We start from the raw sequence: 20605 nt of genomic DNA on the forward strand, positions 1-20605 counted from the left end.
TGAGAACCCAAGGGCTTCGAAGGCATTTTGCACTCAGGAAGAAATGAGAAAGTTTTAAAACTTGCTGTTGACTGAGGAAGCCCTGAAGCACCACTGCATCTCTTCCATGTAAAGGTCAGCCTTATTTTTTGGGAGGGGCTTCTGCTGAATATTACCTCCTGCAGTGTGACCCATGGCAGCGGATGGAGCGAGCGTAGCTGGGTGTCATGAGACTGATCTCATCAGTTTTAGATTTCATGCCTTCCAGACTGACTGATCTCCCTTCTGCTCATTCATTAGGAGACAACAGAACACAGCAATCTTCTTCGCAACACTTCTGTTGTCTGTAGCTTTCTGTTTGCTCCCTTTTTGGAGGACCTTTACAGCAGCAGGAACATGCCTTCAGTAGCAGAATATATAGAAGCTGAATGCCTTTTGCTAAAGGCTTTTTAGAACTGACCAGTGAAAACCTCTTAGTGCTGGGTCATCACACAGACTTAAATCCAATCAGTTTAGTCCAAACGTCATAGTGCCACTACGGGGAAAGGGAATTTTCATATTTACTGCACAGAAAGGATTTAAAGGGGTGCCTAAACTGAAGACTGAACCCACGTGCAGGCAACAACTTACACTTGCCATCCGAAGTGGCTGGCATCCACAGCAGGAGACACCAGCAACAAATCTGGAAAAAGAGTGACTCACTAGGGAAGTATAAGAAAAGTATATACACAAACATGAAGGCCGTATGTTTTTTCCAGAGGAGAACCTCCTACTTGAAGGCCAGCCTGGAATGACTGCTTTTCTTCCAAATTTGATCTAGAATAACAACAGATCCATTTTGCTGCGAGACGTAGCCTACTAGCACTGAAAAGTGTACCTGCATGCCAGATTCATCCCTGTACACGGGGTGGTTGTACAGCCGGAGTTGCCCAGGCACCTGCTCTTTTTCCAGTTGGGAATTTGTTGGAATCAGGTATGTTGGGGCACTTGTCTGGGGTTTCTGGATGTCCAGAGTATGTCGGAAGAGTAGCTTCAGCGGGGCTGGTAGATACCTAGAAAACTCATGGTAGATACCCGGAGAACATATCCACTGTGCATGCATAGAGCAACTCCACAGCAGGACCAAAGGAAATTTTGCAATCTGAACTAAAGAGGGACCTTGTGAAGAGTCTGCGACTGCAAGCTGATGAGGAGAGGCATTTCACCAAATTCAGCTCACCAAAGCTACAGAAAGGTGATTGCAAGCAATCAAGTTAACCTGCATTAAGAAGCTGGTACATCTCAAGGAAGGTCCGGTCGCTGATTGTAGACACGCTGCCCTCCAGTGTGGGAGCCAACCAACAGAGATTAACGTCAGGCAGCTTGGCAGGGAACAAAACAGCAACAGGGTTAAAGCTAACCTATTGCTCTTTGCATTTACAATACCTTGCTTGAGCTGAGGGACAGGACCTTAAGGTGTGCTGATGTGGTTGCACTCGGTTGTCTGCTCATCCTTTAAGGATGCATTAACCTTAATACTAAGGGACACGGTCTTAACTACAGAGGAAGCAGCACTGAAAAGGTTAAGAAGGGACTGGACTCTCCAACCACCCTTTGAGCAAAAAATATAGGCTAAATTAATTATAAATAGAGTAATAAAACATCCAAAGTGGAAGTGCATAGAAGAGGGACAGAGGAGGATGAAGCAATAAACAGCCTTGGCCCTATAAACAGGAGATAAAAATAGGGCAAAGAGATGTCATCAATCTGAGGGCTATTTTCAAAACATCATGTCCAAAAAAGCCTTGGACTGACCTTTTGGGGGTGAGATGGCAAGTGTTAAACAGCGGCTCCCCCACAGGTGCGAGCGCTGCCTGTGTGGGCAGTGGGCAAAAGAACTGGGTCGGGTGGAGGAGCTGGGGCTGCTGCACGGTGTTCCTTGTCTCGGGGACTTCAGAGCTTTTGTCACTGACATGGTGATGGGAACTCTTATTTCTGTATCCAGACTGCTTCTGGAGACAGAGACTTATTCAAGGTCTTCTAGTAAGGGACACGTACTCTAATGGAAACAATTACAGAACTTTTTATTCCCCTTTCTCTGGAGAACATCCCTATATATAGCTCAAACCCATCCCATTGTTCTTCAGATCTTTTCTCAGTGCTTGCCTTTCTTGCATCACCTACAAGACACACAGATGGAGACGGCTGCTGTCAAGCTGCACGTGCTGACCAGGACCCTGTTCTTGCTGTTTCTTACTCCCTCGGTCCATAGGCTGTACGGGGTGGTCGATTTTGATGGGAAGCACTTGCGATGGGATCATCGTCAGTGTTCCATGGCTGCATCGTGCGCTGTGCAGCGTGCTTCGGGCCCACTCCTGCAGTTCCTAGGAGATACATCAGTAGCATTTATTTTTTAATTACAATGATCTACACTATGCCCTGTGGGAATATTAGCAGAAACAGGCTGTGCATTGCCAGAAATCCCATTCTCCTTCAGTACTCCCTGGTGGGATTTTCTCAGAGTTGCTCTGTTGGGGTAGAAACTCCCTGGAGGTGTTGTGCCAGGATATTAACATTTTGCATCCTCGATGACGCGCTTTCAGCCACAGGCACTGCAGAAGAGCAGCACAATAGTATTTTGTGGGCACAGAGTAAAAACCACTGGTTTGTTTTGCATCCAAAGCCGGTATCTCCAAGGCCACATCTGCTCCAGCACGGACCTTGCACCTGGCTGAGATGCCAGTGAGCGTCCCATCCAGAGAACGCAGCATCCATGGTCAGAGAAACTGAGGAGTGTGTAGGAAAGGTGGAAACTTACTGTGACATGAGGAAGAGGAGAGCTGTGAAGGAGAAAGTGGTGGGAGAAAAGGGATTTCCTCCCCGAAGAGGTCAGAGTGCTGTCTGGGAGGGAGAGCAGGAAAGCCCAGCGTGCCCATCAACCCGGAGGAGCGCGTCCTTGAAAGGCTGAAGAGCGGCTCAGGGGATGACAGAAAGCTCTGGGGAGAGGGAAGGAACAAGCCAAAGCCCAAGGCAGAAATTTCAACTTTTAGAGTCGGGAGCTCCCGGAATACAGCTGGAAGAGATCACATGAGCTCTTTTGAGAGGCTAGTGGTGCTCAGCGAAGGCGGCATCACGCTCTCCACTGCAAAACCTCAGGGATAATCCAGCAGTTTGCCTCCGGCCAAGCGTGCCTTGCTTATTCTTCAGCCAGACCCGGCTGCAGAGGGAGGAACGGGGCTTTCCCTCCCCGCTGCGCACACAGAGGCATGATCCCAGGCTCAGCGGGGTCTGGACTTGCTCTGATTTAATGGCATTTTAACCATGCCTCACACTAATCTTTGGCCTTGTAGCCTCCAGATCCTTGGCCAGCAGACAGAAAGGTCCCAATAAGCTTTTAATTGTGTCTGTAGCCTTATTGTTGTGACGGCTGCTGCCGTACTGGTAAATGATGGCCTTAACCCTGCAGTGGGGGTAGGAAGCAGGGTAAAAAAAACCCTCTCGACAAACAAGCCGGGATTTTATTACAGCTTGTGTCACATCAGAGAAGTGAGAGCTGAGTCACTGCCAGGTATAGACAGTGACTGTGAGTCACCAGCATAACCCGGCTCATCAATAAATCCAGTGCTCTGCTGCCCAGTGCCCAGGCCAGCGCTCCCCTGCAGCCCCCCCCCCCGATGCTGCTTTGCCAACTTTTGCAGATGCCCTCGCAGCTCCGGCCACCCAGCTGCCAACTCTCGGCGCCCGTCCTCGCAGCTCGCTTCGGCTCACAGTGTCTCCCCCCTCGCCGAGGAGAAGCAGGGCAGACCTTCTCTCTGGCAGAAGTGGCCGCCCAAACCACCCACGCGCGTCAGGCGGACAGGACCCCAACCTTGCTCCAAGGCTGCTGGGCGATGCTGGTTCCTCCGGATCCAGCTGCCTCCTGCAGAAGCTGTGGAAGCTTTGCCGTACTTGCAGCTGGGGTGCAGAGGACATGCAGCACTCAGCTGCTGGAGGAGAGTGGTGGAGAATTCCCTGCTTCACACTGGGGCACCCAGGCGTGGTGTTGGCAAGGGCAGCGTGGGCAGAGGCAGATCCTGTGCAGATATGAAGGGGGGATTGTGGAGCCAGACGCCTTCAAGGCTTTTGGCAGGCAGAAAACCAGCACGTGGCTGTATATCCATGGTGTGACAAGTAGAGGAATTAGGGATCTGTGAAAGCGTCAGAGATTCAGGGCTGAACTCAATGTAGCCAGCAGGTCGAGAGGAGGAATTCTGCCCCTCTGCTCCGCTCTGGCGAGACCCCACCTGCAGTGCTGCGTCCAGCTCTGGGGTCCTCAGCACAGGAAAGACACGGACCTCTTGGAGAGGGTTCAGAGGAGGCCACAAAAATGATCAGAGCGATGGAACCCCTCTCCTGTGAGGACAGGCTGAGAGAGTTGGGGTTGTTTAGCCTGGAAAAGAGAAGGCTCCAGGGAAACCTTATAGTGGCCTTTCAGTACTTCAAGGGGGCTTATAAGAAAGATGAGGAAAGACTTTTTAGCAGGGCCCGTATTGATAGGACAAGGGGTAATGGTTTTAAAGTAAAAGAGGGTAGATTCAGGCTAGATAGAAGGAAGAAATTTTTTGCGATGAGGGTGGTGAAACACTGGCACAGGTTGCCCAGAGAGGTGGTCGATGCCCCATCCCTGGAAATATTCCAGGTCAGGTTGGACGGGGCTCTGAGCAACCTGATCTAGTTGAAGATGTCCCTGCTGATTGCAGGGGGCTTGGACTGGATAACCTTTAAAGGTCCCTTCCAACCCAAAGCATTCTATGATTCTATGACACTATGATTCTAAATCCATGCAGAAATGTAAACTGACATCTGTTCTCCTCTAAAACCCCAAAGGCCTGAGCTCTCACCCACATGAGGGACCCTTTCTCCTCCCTGGTTCATCGCCCCAGCTGCAATTTGCGCCTCCTCCCCAGCTGACCAGAAGAGGCTGGGAGGGCATGTGGCTCCCAGGGGTCCCCCAGCTTCAGCGCCAGCACCTCACCATAGAATAAATGGATTTTTTTTTAATTGAGAACTTGTTAAAAGATCTATTGCCACTGGCTGGGCTGGCAAAGGCAGAATGCACTGAGGCCAGCGTGTCTGTAAGGAGAGGGTCTAGCTGGGGTAGCACTTCATGTTTTGGATTCTTGTTTTAATATGCTGATTTTTAATCAGTGAAATCAAGCTGAGGAGAAAGACGCGCTTTCACCTGCATCAAGTGCCTGACTGGCCACGTGATGCTGCTGCAGTACGAGCAGTGTGAGCAGCGTGAGCCGTGCGAGCAGTGTGAGCGGTGTGAGCAGCGTGAGCTGTGCGAGCAGTGTGAGCAGCGTGAGCCGTGCAAGCAGTGTGAGCGGTGTGAGCAGCGTGAGCCGTGCAAGCAGTGTGAGCGGTGTGAGCAGCGTGAGCCGTGCAAGCAGTGTGAGCCGTGCAAGCAGTGTGAGCAGCGTGAGCCGTGCGAGCAGCGTGAGCCATTCAAGCAGTGTGAGCGGTGTGAGCAATGTGAGCCATGCAAGCAGTGTGAGCGGTGTGAGCAGCGTGAGCCGTGCAAGCAGTGTGAGCGGTGTGAACAGCATGAGCCGTGCAAGCAGTGTGAGCGGTGTGAGCCGTGTGAGCAGCGTGAGCCGTGCAAGCAGTGTGAGCGGTGTGAGCAGCGTGAGCCGTTCAAGCAGTGTGAGCGGTGTGAGCAGCGTGAGCCGTGCAAGCAGTGTGAGCGGCGTGAGCCGTGCGAGCAGTGTGAGCCGTGTAAGTGGTGTGAGCAACGTGAGCGGTGTGAGCCGTGCGAGCAGTGCACCAGGCATCTGCCCCCGCTGCAGCAGGAGCCTGTGCTCAGGTCAGCCTGACGCGGCCGCGAAGCTGCAACAGCACCAAATAAAATAGCGTGCATTCAGCAAATACATCCACATCCACCAACCGCAGCCCCGCTGGGCAGCCGACACTGCTTCGGGGTGGTCTCGCTGGGAAAGCACCCCCGAGCACTGCCCTGCCCTGCAGAGCATCCCCTATAGCCCACCGGGCACTTCACAAATGTGCATCAAGACCTAAGGGCAATGGCTAAAACGATGGGCAGAGGAGGCCGGGCAGCCGGAGGGAGTCGTGCAGGGGACAGGGCCATCACAAGAAGTCTCCCTCAGGGACAGCGGGTCAGGCGGGGAAGAAGAGCTTCGGGATCTCTGCTGGCCGGCTGGCCTGGAGCCGATTTGGTGATCTTGGGCCATTTCCTAATGGCAAGTGTTCTCAGCTGAATTGGCACTTAGTGCTGCCTGTGCCCTGCCAGGGAGCTCAGCAGGGAAGGCAGAGAGCTGTCTGCCAGCCGCAGAGTGTGGCCGCGCCACCCGGGCTCTCTGTTTAAGTGAAATGGGGACCTTTTCCTCTAGCACTGCCCAGTGCCTGGGCTGGGAATAAAAGGATGCTCTGTTTCTCTGAGGTGTCGTGCTAGTGGCTCCTGAAACTTTTACTTCCACAAGAAGTCTTTTTAAAAATAAACCAGACAAAATGAAACAATAAACCTCTTGAAAAATTAAAGGGAAAGAAGGGTAATTTAACACAGAGTTAATAAAGGCAATGAATAATCTGCCAAGTAGCCAGGGGACAGACATGGCATGAAGCTATCATTTAAAGTCTTTGCATCCTTCTTTCCTAACTCACCTTCTGCGAGCATCACCCCATCTCCTGCCGTCGTCCTCCAGTGACATGGCACCTTTTATATCAAAGGGGCCCAAGCACTTCCCATTTTTCTGTGTGCAGAAATCACCTCAGTCGGTCCCAAAATACATTTGTGAACGTGGGTGGAGTATGGCAGCATGCGGTAATTAACATTACACAACAGCTCAGGACCAGAAGTGAAGGATAAACTTGGTGCTGGATTGAAAATAAGCAGGGGGGTGGAGGACGAACCAGCCAAGCTGGAACTCAGCCACAAGCTCCTGAGCCCTGGGTGTGCAAGCAATCTGGCGCTGTGGTTTTTGACTTCATTTTAGGAAGTGGCAGTCCTGGCCTGGCAGCACCAGCTAACGCTGGACTGCACAATGGGCTCGATCTCGACTCCGACAGCAGCACCTTCTTAACATCTTCATATTTCCAGGAAACCTTGGAAGGGCGCCCAGCCTGCCAGACGGCTTTTTAGAAATTGGGAAACCAATCATAGTTTGAGAAAATCGTATTAGTGCCTCTCCACAGACACGGTCCGTGCACACGTGTGAGTCGCTCTTAGCAACCCAGAAACCTGCTCGCACCAGTGCAAATGTCATGCTGGCGCTGGGTGAGCTCCGGCTGATGGATTAATGCCGCAGCACTGAGATGACTTCATGGCTGGTGCAATAAAGCAAAGATGTCAAACTTCGCAGCAAGTGCAGCATACTCCGAGCAGTCCCAGCTGGCATCTGGAGAGTGGTGCTCGCTGAAGCCCTGTGAGATGGATACTTTTGCTTCTGGGGCTAATAAGTGAATTTAGGTGAGAGTAAGTTAATTCAGTAGGTGAGATGCTGTTCTGAAAGGGGAGGACATAGCAGGTGGGACACAGGAGCCTTGCAACAGACTGCGCCGCTGATCGGCGATGACGCTGCAGACGACGGGGACCTCCGCTCAGCTCCTGGCTCATGCTGGGGTGACTCAGGGCCGGCGCAGGGCACAGGGGGCACGGGGACGACAAGCGCCAGGAGCAGTTTGCTGATGGGAATGGGCCATCCTTCCCCAGAAGACCTAGTTTGGGGACAGCCAGCATGGGCAAGCAGCCAGACCCCCGTGCACCTAGAGATGTCACCATGAGCAGTGTCTGCTGATGTCTTCCTTCGTCACGGGGATTTCACCTACCAGCAGCCCTGTACAGCAACACAAAGATGCTGCCAACCGTGTCACGCAGCATGGGGAAAGTGCTTGCGATATTCAGCATAGGGAAAGTGCTTGTGATGTTGAGCACGGGAAGGTGTCCGCATGTGCATGCGGTGCTGCAGGACACAGGGTTGGGAGCAAGGAGGTACCTGCAGTGACGAACCCCCAAATCCCCTTTCATCAGCATCCAGCCTTGCTCACACAGCAGAGGTTTCGAGCACCCTGAGAGCCCTGTCCGTGACTAACAGCTCTGCATTCAGCAGTCTCAGCAACACCAACAATGCTTTCCTGTTTCCCAGGGATTTTTCCTCCTGTTTGTCCACCAGTGTCAAAGATCTTTAGCTAAGGAGAGTCCTGGCTGAAGCTGCCTCTCCTGCAGCGAAGGAAGGAGGCGCTGGCCGTAAAAGCTTTCAGCTTATTAGCTGCCACTGGAACAGGTAATTAGGTTAATTTGTGCAGGAAGCACGGTGGGAGCAGTCTTTCTTCTTCAGGCACTGCTGGCAGAGAAGGAGGACTCCCGTCTCCCCTCTGGTGCAGGATTAAGGAAAAGTATTGAGGAAGAAAGAGCATGTTGAATACCAGCTCTGCTGGGGAGACCTCTGGAAGGCTCTGGAGCCTTCTGTGACACAGGAAGGGACGGGAGAGAAGCACAAAGTAAAGGGCTGGCTCTGGGTGGTCTCCAGGGCTGCACTGGGAGGACAGGTGAGGAAGGAGGATGGTGCAGTGGTGGGACTAGCCTGGGGCAGGCTGGCCTGCATCAGATCTCCTGCACAGACCCTCCTGCCTGGAGATTTACCCAGGGCTTTTGAGCCTAGCTCATAGCTCCATCAGTACAGAAAAAAAAAAATCCAGTTGCAAAAGTTGCAATGGTGTGCCACAACGAAGAGCCCCGCTCCCGGCATGGGTGGGCGGACGAGGGGGCTGCAGCGTCGCTGCCCTCACTGGGTGTCCCGTGGGACCTTGACCCCCTCCCTGCCCCTCCGGCCCTGGGCACGCCTGCGCCTGGCTGCCCATCACCTTGCCCTGCCCCACATGGCACCAGGCAGGCGGGATGCGGGCATGGGGTGTCCTGCAGCACGGGCAGCGACAGGGTATGGGAATGGGGCGCTCGGCACCTGCTTTCTAACAGGCACTAAATATTCTCTGAGCCTCCTCAGGTGGGACCAGACCCCAAACTTTATTTTTATTTCCAGGGAAGAAGGTATAATCGGTTACATCAAAACTGATTATCACTAGCAAAAACAGAGAGTGGAAATCTGGCGCTGGTCTATGGCTTTACTCCTAACCCCCATATGTTTGTGGGGTTTGAGACAGACGAGTGTTTCCTGCCCACACCTCCAGCAAAACTTCTCTCCTGCTCATGCAAAAAGCTCCTGCCAAAACTGTGGCTAGCACAGCAGAGGCACCTCGCCATGGGAGCCCGTCGTGCAAGCACCACGTGTCCTCTCCTGTGACACCATTCTCATCCCCATGGGATGCTCCTGGCACAGGCTGTTTTCCTCCCTACACCGGGGAGAACAGTGTGGGGCCCTCGGCTGCACAGCAATGTTGTGGGGCTTTTCTGGAAAGCCGTTAGCCAAAGGCTGCGAAGGGAACATGGCGACATAATTGGTGAAGATGAGCCTAATCTCATTTTTTTGTTGTGAAAGGGGTGTGAAGAAGAGAAAAGGAGATGTACTGGTAAATTACCATCAGGGCTGCTATAGTAACACGGCTTTAAAGATTGCCTAGTCGGCCTCCTTGGGGCTATAGAAAGCTCTTCAGATTGTTCTGTAGTTTTCCACTTTCTCCTGACGCAGGCTGGCCAGGGCTGCCTCATGCTTTCTGACCGCACCGTGACTCGTGGTCCTGCCTGCGCGCCCACCACCACCCTCGCCCCAGCCGTGCCTGCGGCCGGGCACAGGCAGAGCTGCCTACGCGGGCAACTGCTGCCTGCAGACAGGGTGCAGGGGAGGGAAGCAGACGGAGTCTCAGGGCTGTTTGTTAACTTTTCTCCCTTCCAGACCCCCGGATAGTTTCAGGGAAGTACCTTTACTCCCTTACTTACTTCTTTTTTCTCTCTTATTTGTTACCTCTGCTCACTTATTTCCCTGTAGGGCATCAGCAAAGAAGAGAGGGGCCTCAGACAAGCCAGCTGCTGAACCACAACCGCCCCGGTACAGCACAGGCTCAGAGACAGTGTACGGCCTCATCCCAGACGAGGTGCAGCCAGAGCATCCCATGGCCAGCGCAATGCCCTGACCTGAGCCCTGCCCGAGCCCCTTGGCCCCAACAGATCCTACTGACCCAGCGCGCTTGTGCGCAGACAGTCCCCTACGAAAGGGCTGGGGCTGGCACGGAGACATGCGAGACATGAGTCAAAGGGGGAAACGTCGCTTGCCACAGCTGTGTGGTTCCCTAAGAGTTGTTTCCCATCCCTAAAGGGGACAGTTTCCCTCCTCTTTTTAAAGGGAAGCCCCAAACTTCCGAGAAGCAGTGCAATGGCCCCAGTCTGAAGTGCTATCAGGTGCCTCAACTGAGACAATGGGTATCATGGTAAAGAGGTTTTTCCTCCAATCTCACATCAAGCTGCTTGAGCTTTCCTCTTATGCACGGACCGTTTATATTCTAAGCAGTTCTCCAGCCCTCATCGCTGTAGAGCAGGCTGCTTTCCTCTGTGTACTCAAGAGCAAGCCCTGTTCTCAGCGCAGCAAGCTCCAGGTCAGATGCGTCATTTGTGTGTATTTGCTGGATAAACAGGATTTAACAGGATTTCTGACTCTGGGGACTACTCATGAACCCCTGTCTTCTCCTAGCACTCTTGCATTTCATTCTTCTTCAACATTAGCTTAATATACTTGGAGGCACCTGTATTTTATGTCTTTGTTTCTTTGAAGTTCGCTGGGATGGAGGAATGCTAATGTTTAATTTCTGCAGGAGGGAGAATGTGTTAACAACAAAACCCCACAAAGCAACCCAGGATAATTTAGTAAAAACAAAAGGCTGGTGTGAATTCTGCCATGAAAAATTTGAAATCAGTAGGTGTGCTGGCCTGCAGCTTCAAGCATTTAGGAGTTTTCAGTTGCTTCAAGCATTTAAGAGTTTTCAGTTATACACTGTAAATCCATAGAAATAATCAGTCTTATTCTTTCTTAAAATAGCACCTAAGGTACAATTTTATTTCAGATGAGACAGATGTTGTCCCTGAGCTTAGGGTCTTCTAGATGTGCTGCAATATATGAAAACAAGCACAGGTGAAGTAAGATTTGGCTCACAGCAAATGAGGCCACACGGTTTCTCAGAAGCAGGAAAGCACCAACATTTGTTATCCCCTGGTCACACACACCCATGCAGCCCCCAGCAGCTCCCATCATTCGCATACTGTCTTCCCAGCATCCCAATGGAGCCATCGAGCCCGTCCTGCAAGCGGGCAGAGTGGGGCTTGGAGCAGATGTGCTTTGCCCATGGTCACTTCACGCACCGAGAGACGTGGGGATTAGAAGATGCATCCTACAAGTCTCGCTCCACCTCTTCACCACTTCTCCCTGGGCCATGCTCACACCCACGGCGCGATCGGCTCCACCAGTCTCTCTGGAGCCAGCTACAACCCACTGTGGTGATGGGCTGGGCTGCGGGCAGAATCATTCGTGCCCTGTCAAATAGTATCTAAAAACCTTAGCTGCAAGGATTTGGTAAAAGTAACTAAATACCTATGCAGTGGCTGTTATTCAGTTTGCTTCCATCGTGCCTTTGGCACAGGAGGAATTCACGCAGCCGTCAGTGGGACCACTTACCGGAGTGGACGTTGAGCCAGTCAGGATCAATGTCAAACCCTCGTTAGCTGAGAGGCTTTTGTAAGCATCAGCAAAGAAGCAAAAAAATCATGAAACTGTTCACTTCTTAGTAAAGATCAAGAAAAATACGGAGGTATTATTTAAAAATGGGTGCTCTGGAACTGAATACCCACCTGCAGTGGGTCCCTGCTGGCAGCTGTGCTCCGAGCACGGCCCAGACCCACTTTCGGGGACATGTGCTCAGGAGAGAAAAAGGATCTGCTGCGGCTTGAAGCCTGGGAAAGCAAGGAACCATAAAACCAGGAGGGCAGCTCCATTTACTCCTCTGCTGGGGCGTTGGTGTTATGTGCTGTGATACACCAGAGGTGGATCTGCTGAATAAAAATATCAGCTACCGTTTGTCAAAACCAGACGGCTCAGGCCTGCTTGTGCATGGCAAGCAAACGGCTTGCCAGGCCCGCTGCAAGACCTTGCAGCCCATTGAAGGACCATTGGATCTAGCTAATCTTCTCTCCTGGCAGTGTTTGATTAATATTTGCAGCCTCATTTCGTCCACTCAGACAGTGTGTCATCACCAGGCTGCTTGAGCACCAGCATGTTTTCAGGGAGCAGAGAGCAGGTACCTTCCATGATGCTGGAAGAGAAGAGAAGAGAAGAGAAGAGAAGAGAAGAGAAGAGAAGAGAAGAGAAGAGAAGAGAAGGGAAGGGAAGGGAAGGGAAGGGAAGGGAAGGGAAGGGAAGGGAAGGGAAGGGAAGGGAAGGGAAGGGAAGGGAAGGGAAGGGAAGGGAAGGGAAGGGAAGGGAAGGGAAGGGAAGGGAAGGGAAGGGAAGGGAAGGGAAGGGAAGGGAAGGGAAGGGAAGGGAAGGGAAGGGAAGGGAAGGGAAGGGAAGGGAAGGGAAGGGAAGGGAAGGGAAGGGAAGGGAAGGGAAGGGAAGGGAAGGGAAGGGAAGGGAAGGGAAGGGAAGGGAAGGGAAGGGAAGGGAAGGGAAGGGAAGGGAAGGGAAGGGAAGGGAAGGGAAGGGAAGGGAAGGGAAGGGAAGGGAAGGGAAGGGAAGGGAAGGGAAGGGAAGGGAAGGGAAGGGAAGGGAAGGGAAGGGAAGGGAAGGGAAGGGAAGGGAAGGGAAGGGAAGGGAAGGGAAGGGAAGGGAAGGGAAGGGAAGGGAAGGGAAGGGAAGGGAAGGGAAGGGAAGGGAAGGGAAGGGAAGGGAAGGGAAGGGAAGAGAGAAGAGGGAAGGGAAGGGAAGGGAAGGGAAGGGAAGGGAAGGGAAGGGAAGAGAAGAGAAGAGAAGAGAAGAGAAGAGAAGAGAAGAGAAGAGAAGAGAAGAGAAGAGAAGAGAAGAGAAGAGAAGAGAAGAGAAGAGAAGAGAAGAGAAGAGAAGAGAAGAGAAGAGAAGAGAAGAGAAAAGAGAAGAAGGGTATTTGTCCCACTGGATGTGAAACATAACTCTGAGGTCCTGCAGGGAGCTAACGTAAGAGTCTGATGAAGGTTGCCTGGGGTCAGTCACAAGCCTCCCAAGAATCAATCCTCATGTCCCTGTCTGCGGAGATGCTTCCAAGAAGGACACTACCAGGTGACTGCTGAAAATTTGCTCCAGCACGGGAACGCAAGTCCAGAGGAACCACTGTACTTGGAGCCTAGGCGAGGATCTTGAGACCTGCTGTAAAACTTGATTTATGCCCAGGAGGCTTCCTGACAGCTGTAGGCCACCTTACACATTTCAGATAGCTGATGAAGAATGAACATCCCCTGGCTCCAACATCAAGTTTGTTTACCCTCTCCTCCAGTTACATGTCTCGGAGCACGTCCATCTTCAGGAGTGGGACCAATGCCTACAAAGAGGGCAAAGCTGTACACAGAGACTTGCTAATGGAGAGGAGGAGATTGCAGTCCACAGCTCAGACCCTGTTACGCTGCTCTGTAATTTTCTTCCATTCTTCTGCAAGTAGAGGAGGGGTCCTGCCCTCTGCCAGCAACCACAGGCATAAATCTCAGCTGTGACCAGACCTGCACTCCCAGTAGGCATATGTTCCCTCATACACGATAACACCATCACTCTGGGAGGCAGCCCGTGCCCTTGGATTTTTGTGCTGTGACTGAAGAAATTGCTTTTCGCAATTGAGCCTACCTGGCCTGGGTTCAAGAGGAAGCAGCTCTCCCAGGCTGCCACTCATTGGAGTGCAGACCACGAGCGGTACAGACATACCCCAGAAGGAGGGCATTCCTAGTCTTAGTAAAAACCACTATTTTTTTCCTTCATGTTTTAATGGAAGTATGCAGTGCCCCGAAGGTTCCTCTGTTTCTATTATGAAACGTTTCGGAGTTTACCAGGATGTGGCTATTACTCGTTGGTTTGCAGGCTTGTGAGCTGAAGGGTAAATTTTTATTAACATCTTCTCAGACGAAAGGACTCAGCCTTCGGGTTTCATGCATATTTACATTCAATGCTAGACTTGCAGGGATGTTCCTCTTGACATTTTACTTGGTTTCTCTCTGAGAACAGAAATCTTCCCAACCTCTTGCTTAAGCATTGTGCAATATTCAAGTGAAAACCAGCCTTTGGCTAAGAGAGAGAGAGATCTGAGGACCTGACGTGGAAGTTTTGCTATCTAAGAAACTAGGCTGCAGTTCCCTAGCAGCTTGTGAAGGGTACCATTCCTCCATCATAAGGAAGTAAATGTAAGAAACTTTCCTGTTGGAGGCAAAAGATGGCTTTAAGACAGATGTTTTGCCTTTAGAACTGGACATCCAGAACTGGTTCCCATTTTTGCTCTAGATCCCATGTGTGACTTATCCAAAGCCTTTGCTTTTCACCCTGAGATCCCCTGCTGAAACACTGAGTGCTAGGGCAGGGACTGCAGTGTCTTGCTTCAGAAGATGATGATTTAAAACACAGCCTTCAGGTGCTGTGATAAGGTATTGTGATGATTCATCGTAAGTGGAAGCCATCGCTGCTTGGTAGCTGGCACAGCGTCTGTGCTGGCCTTTGAAATGCGTCTTCTGCCCCTCCCAACCTATGCTCTCCTATGAGACAGAAGTGACACAGAGCAAGCTTTTGTGGCACAACCCTCACTTGCAATTTGTAAAGCTTTTTAATTGGCTGGGGAAGGCTACAAATAGCTCTCTAAAAGCTTTCCATTGCTCCTTTATCACTCTTCCCTATTGTGTGCCTCAGATGGAATAAGGACAGGTCAGCCATGAGTGTTTCTGTCCTGAGCGTGTCTCGCTGGATGTCCCAGACTTCAGAGAAGTTTGGTATCAAGAGACATTGGATCCGTGGGTCCTGCCTTTACCTGAAGATTGTCTGATGGAGTCAGGGACAGCTTCCTCTGGGAGAGAGGAGGGATGGGGCTGCACACACGCTTCATTTCAGGGTCAGCTTGCAGCAACTCAGCCCCATACTTCTTGTTCTGGAGGCTGCCTTCCTCTGTTAAACTCTAAGCTTACATCCACATTAAAACAATCTCCAAATCTTCAGGTTGCAGAGACAAAAAGCTTTAAATCTGGAATCGAGTGTAAATAGATCCATCAGCATCTGTCTCTGGGCTGCACATCTGATGTGCCAAACAGTGCCTGGCTAAGTGGAGTGAGTATTGATGCTGGGATGAGTGACCGACTAAAGTGCCCATCTGTTTACCTAAGCCTCTTCTGATCAGAGAGCAGAAGGAAGGAGAGGTGGGTGAGTTGTGAATGACTCTGTGTTACCCTCTGGAATGGCACTTGAACCTTGCTGAGGAAAAGCTAAACCCACCACCCATCATAGGAGCTGCAGTATTGTATTTATCTCCATCTTGACACCCCTGGCATCACTATTCTTTTCTTGTTTTTCACTCCTGCTTGAGAAAAAGACGTCAAGTTGATATTTAATGCAGCCTCGAGAATGTTTATTGTGCCATCACTTTAATGTCCCTGAAAAACTGGGCTGGAGACTGCTGCCATCAACTGCCTATCAAGGGTGAGAGTACAACCCCAACAGCAGCGCCACAAGCTACAGTCTCGTGCCAGACGTTTCTTAGCAAAAACTGCTTTGTGCTATGATGGTAGTAAACTCAGGCTTGTCGGGCAGCATGGCACGCATACAGCAATCCCACCTAAAACACAGAATATATCGAGTTCTCCTGGGAGTACCCAAAGTACTGCCCATGCCCAGGTCACAAATGTCTAGTTGTTGGTGTTGGATCTGGGCTTTCCAGCTGGGTGGCTTAGTTGAATACTTTTACCAGGGGCCCCACACTTGCCTGAATTGGGGGGCTACCTCTGCCAGATCTCAAATTGAAACAGAGCACAACTTTTGGCCTAAGATTAGATGAGAGACTCCCTGAGGGGACGAGTGCAGAGATCTCCACTAGCAGCGCTCTCTGCCTTGAGTCCAATTCGGGATGACTGTGCCTCCGCTGAAGGATGCCGTGCTGCCAGCGAGGCTGTCTTTCTGCTGATGAAACTGAAAACAGAGGAGGTTCAGCCTGCTTGCAGTCATGCGGAGTTCCCTTGGTACATTCCCAAGAGGAGGCTGTTAATCCCATTGACCTGGCTTGATTTCAATCAATGTGGGAACACTCTGCCTATGCAGGTTGCTCTGATAGTGTTATTTGGTTGCAGCAGGGGTTCCCATCCTTTTTTCATATTTTGTATGCGTTTTGTAAATGGAGTGTGTCATAGATACTTCTGCCTTGGCAATCACACGTGCTCTATCCCCACCTGTCTGCAGTGTCCATCCTCGACAATGCCCCGGTTCGTTTCTACAATAACATAATTTTTCATCTCTCTACTACCTGCATTAAATGCTTTTTCTTTTTTCATTAACAAGTTTTCCTGAGCTTTACACTCTCTGGCTTGAGCTGTACATGAAACCTGCTCTCACTGGCAAAGCCACCTCTGAGAGCCTCTGACAGTCCAGGGACTGGGAGCACATTCATCTTCTTGTCCTCTTGCACCAGCCCGTAGTTTGGCCGCACGGTGTGGGGTTTCACAACCACGGCATTCTCTCTGCTTAGGAGAGAACCGATGCCCTGTTTGTACACCTTTTCTCACATCTTACAGTACAAACATTTTTAGATATGAATCTAACATGTACTTTGTTACATGACTACTAATCATTTAGTCATGTGTAGTGTCTCTCTGCCCCTAAGATATACTTCTCTGGAGGTAAGATGTATATAAGAGCTTGCCTCTATTTGTCTGGTGATAAAGTCTTTTCAAAGTCCTGGGTTTTGCTAGCCCCATGATGCAGCTAACAGATGTACAGGCAAGGCTTTGAGTTATTCCAAGCGTTTGCAGATGATATGAATCCACCAGTATCTGTGCACAACCAACCATGGCCCAACATTGTACTGGGGTTCTCAGACTGCCACTTTGGGGCACGTCACAGGTTTTGCATATCCTGCTCTTTCTGTACCCTTGGAGCACTTGATTAAGACACAGTACCTTCCATCTTTACATCAGCAAAGTGTCGCTGAGTGACTTTCAGCAAGGACAAATTGCCAACTGTTAACCACGTGGTGGTGCATGCACAGGTGGTCACCCAAAAGACGCTGGTGGCCCGGTGCCTCAGCTGCATGACCAAAGGACTGAGATAGGTCTTTCTATACATGTATAAGATGTATGCAAGCATGTCCTTGCACAGTGTCCCTCCTTACCGACGTGTCTTGGTCAGAAAGCTGGCAGGGCAGCGAGTGAGACACCATCCCCCTCACCCACCCCCATGCTTTCCACTGTGGTTGTCCAGGTTTGCCACTGTTCCCCAGCGTGCTCGGTTCTGATGTTCCACGCTGATGTTTTGCTCACACGAGGTGTGACATCCCGGGGAACACCTGCAGACAAGGAGGACTTGAGGTGAGGACATCAAAACTGGATTTCAGAAAAGAGAAGCTCCCTCTGCTTGATCCATTCCTGGGATCTGCTAGCGAGCTGCTGGGCTCCCTGCCTTCCCATGTGCCATCTCCTGGCTGGGACTGCCACCTCATCGCAGCCTCTTAGGTTAGGCTCTTCTTGCTTTACAACCTAAATTCCAGAACACTCTTAAGTAAAATTATTTACTGAGCATCTGGCAACAAACCCTGGAAGGTGAATCTGTTCTCTCCACCCCAGCATCATCCATGGCTTTGCCACTCTCCTTCCACACAGGTCCTGCACTCTTCCAACACACTACATCGCACTGTCCCTATCTCTGCCCTAATTCAATGGCATTGAATGATCCTTCCTATCAGATGTGAGCTCTGGAAATATGATAGTTTTCTCTGGCAATAGAAACAGGTATCCTCTGGGACTGGTATGACCTGATTAAAGAAAACACTGAAGTGCAAGACAGCAGCAACATTAATAAGCCTGTCTGAGAACAGATGAAGCAGGAGAAAAACAGTCTGCCTGCTGGCTTCTGAAAATTAAGCTGTGCTGTGGCTACAAAGATGCAGAGTATCACAGGGAGCTTAGAAAGGACCAAAATATCACAGCTCTTGTCATGCGAACACAAACACCTCGTGCTCTTCTGCAGGGAAGAGTGGTAGGGATCTGAGGAGCTGTTGCTCATGCAAAACATGTTTCTGAGAAGGAGGGGATGAAAACTGTTCTCCACACATGCAGGAGCAGGCAACCTTCTTGACAGTGAATAAAAATTACTAATCGAAAGAATTGTAATTAAAGCAATTACCGTGTTCTCTGCATACACGCACCCTGCATGTTTCATAAAGTCTAATAGAGTACAGTGCTGGGCCTTGATGGATAGGAAATCACTGGTTAATCACTAAGGAATGGATAACTTCCTCACCCATCACTTCAGCTAATGACTTTAACACGCTCTTTTGAATGCAATTTGTACCGGTTGTGGTTATAGAGAGACTGTTCAGTGAAGTAAAGCTGGTTAATGAAGTTACTGCTCCCTGCGTGTGTCAAAACAAGACTTTGAAGCACTTCACATGAGGTCTGGCTTCACCAAAGCGGTTGCTTGGGTACTGCGTCATGCACAAGTGAAGGCTCCTGTGGTGTTGCTGATTGTTTGGTCTTCTCGCAGCCTGGGATGGAGTTGCTTGTAGCTCCCCAGCACAGCCCAGAGCACTGAAGGAGGCCACAGCTGCTTCACCCGACTCGTCCACTGGCAAATCCAACCTCCCAGGAATTTATTCTCTGGTTTCTCCACCTAGTGTGGACCTCAGACTGCTCTGAAAAGTCATATTTCATTTGCATTTATGGCTTAGGAGGCCTACTGCCACAGCCTCACGGTGGTCCTGTAAGGGAAGTTCTCACTCCAGAGCATTTGAAGCCTTTCTGTCTTAACCTTAACTTCTTATTCTTCCACTGGCTCTTTTTTTCCCACTTCAATTTCCTTCTTGGAAATGGCTTCAGGTTGGTATCCTGAAACCCCATCAGGAAAGCTTTATCCCTCAGAGACCTTTGGCACAACTCAAGAACTCAGCAGCTGAACCCCAATTTAAAGTGCCGGGCCAGCAGCTGACTCCCCAGGCTCGGTGCAATGCCACCCGGAGAGAGGCGGTGTATCGCTCCACACATCTGGCAGGCTTTGGGATCTCTTTTAGCAGCCAGTCCTTCTCAGCCTATGGTCAGGACAGCAGCTCCCCAAGGTTACATCACTACAAGTGACAGGAGAGTCAGGCTTTTTAGTACCCTTCTCTGAGATCACTTGAATTCCTGGCAACTTTGCTCTTATCTCAGTTTGGGGAAGTCCAAGCCAAGCTGACTAATAGTCATCCTAGACGACGGGCAGAAAATAAACCCATCAATCATCTGCAAAGAGCATACAGCAGCATGAAGCAGCACATTAGAGGCAAAGTGGACCTGTCAGAGATTCAGCATGAGGTGCCTCTTTGGGAAGAGAGGCTCCCATGCTTTAACATTGCCTCTTTAGAGATAACTTAGTGTCATTTTCTATGTGCCTTATAAAACAATTAAAATAAATGTCTTCAGAGTACAGTTTTCTTTCCTCCCTGGGACTGTTTCCAGCTCGCTAAGTTACAGCATCGCCACAAAGAAAATGAAATTTTATAATTATTTAAGACAGCTATCAGTAGAGGGTAGTACTGTTTAACCATGGAGTTGCTGGTAGCACTGGGGCAATGCCATGGAAGGTGCATTCAGAGGTTTTGGCCAGACTCCTCACCTTCCTGGTGCCGTCAGGGTCCAGGCTCTGGGAAGAAGTTTGGGTCACCCCTTGGAAGTGCTCGGGACCACAGAGAGGTGCTGCTCTGGCGCTGCTGGCTGGAAGCAGTGCAGAGCTCTGCCTTTACCTGCTCTCCCGGCCGTGGATCAGGAGGGGCTGTTCTGTGCCAAAAACACAGAGTGGGGTGAAGAGCCTGGAGGACTCAGCACAGTGGACACATGCTCCGATGAGCATGCAGCGTCATAGCAGCAGGACAACAGGACTTCTACAGCAAGCACTATTTAAACCCATTTTTTATCCACAATGAGTAATATTAAAAATTGAGTTCAAACTTATATTCTCTCTCCTTCCCACCGTCCGTTCCTGTCTCCTCTTTCTTTTGCTGTCCTTCAGGCTGCCCCTTCTCCATCCTGTCCCCTGTTGGCCAGTCATTCCCTACCTTCCAAAGTCCTCCACCAACCTTTTTGCTTCCGCAACTGTGTTTATTGCTCTTCTCTTCCTGTTGCAGACACACTCCCCTTCCTCCCCGGTGATGTCCTGGCTTCGAGTTTGCCTGTGTTAGGTTACAGATTCCTTGGATAGGGCATGGACCTTGCAGTGTGCTTGGTGTATTCCTGGCCAGCTGTCAGTAACATGTTATGCAGGCTGAGCCTAAGGCAGCTCTTTGAATGCATTCCCATGCTCGTCTCTTTGGCTCTGCTTGTCCAAGCTTCTTCTGTTACACCCTCAGCCCGCTTACAGAAATCACTTCTAATTTTGTAGTTCATAAAGCCAGAAATGTAATTGCAAGCATATCAGCGACTTCCTTTTCTCAAGCCAGGACTCCCTTGCAGATGTTTTATTTCACAGGATGTTAAAAAAAAATCCTGATTTACAACAGAAACTGGAAAACGTGGTCTCCAAACCTGGTGTACATGACTCTC

The sequence above is a fragment of the Buteo buteo genome, chromosome 29 (genome assembly GCF_964188355.1).
Source record: "Buteo buteo chromosome 29, bButBut1.hap1.1, whole genome shotgun sequence".
In the NCBI taxonomy this organism is placed as follows: domain Eukaryota; kingdom Metazoa; phylum Chordata; class Aves; order Accipitriformes; family Accipitridae; genus Buteo; species Buteo buteo.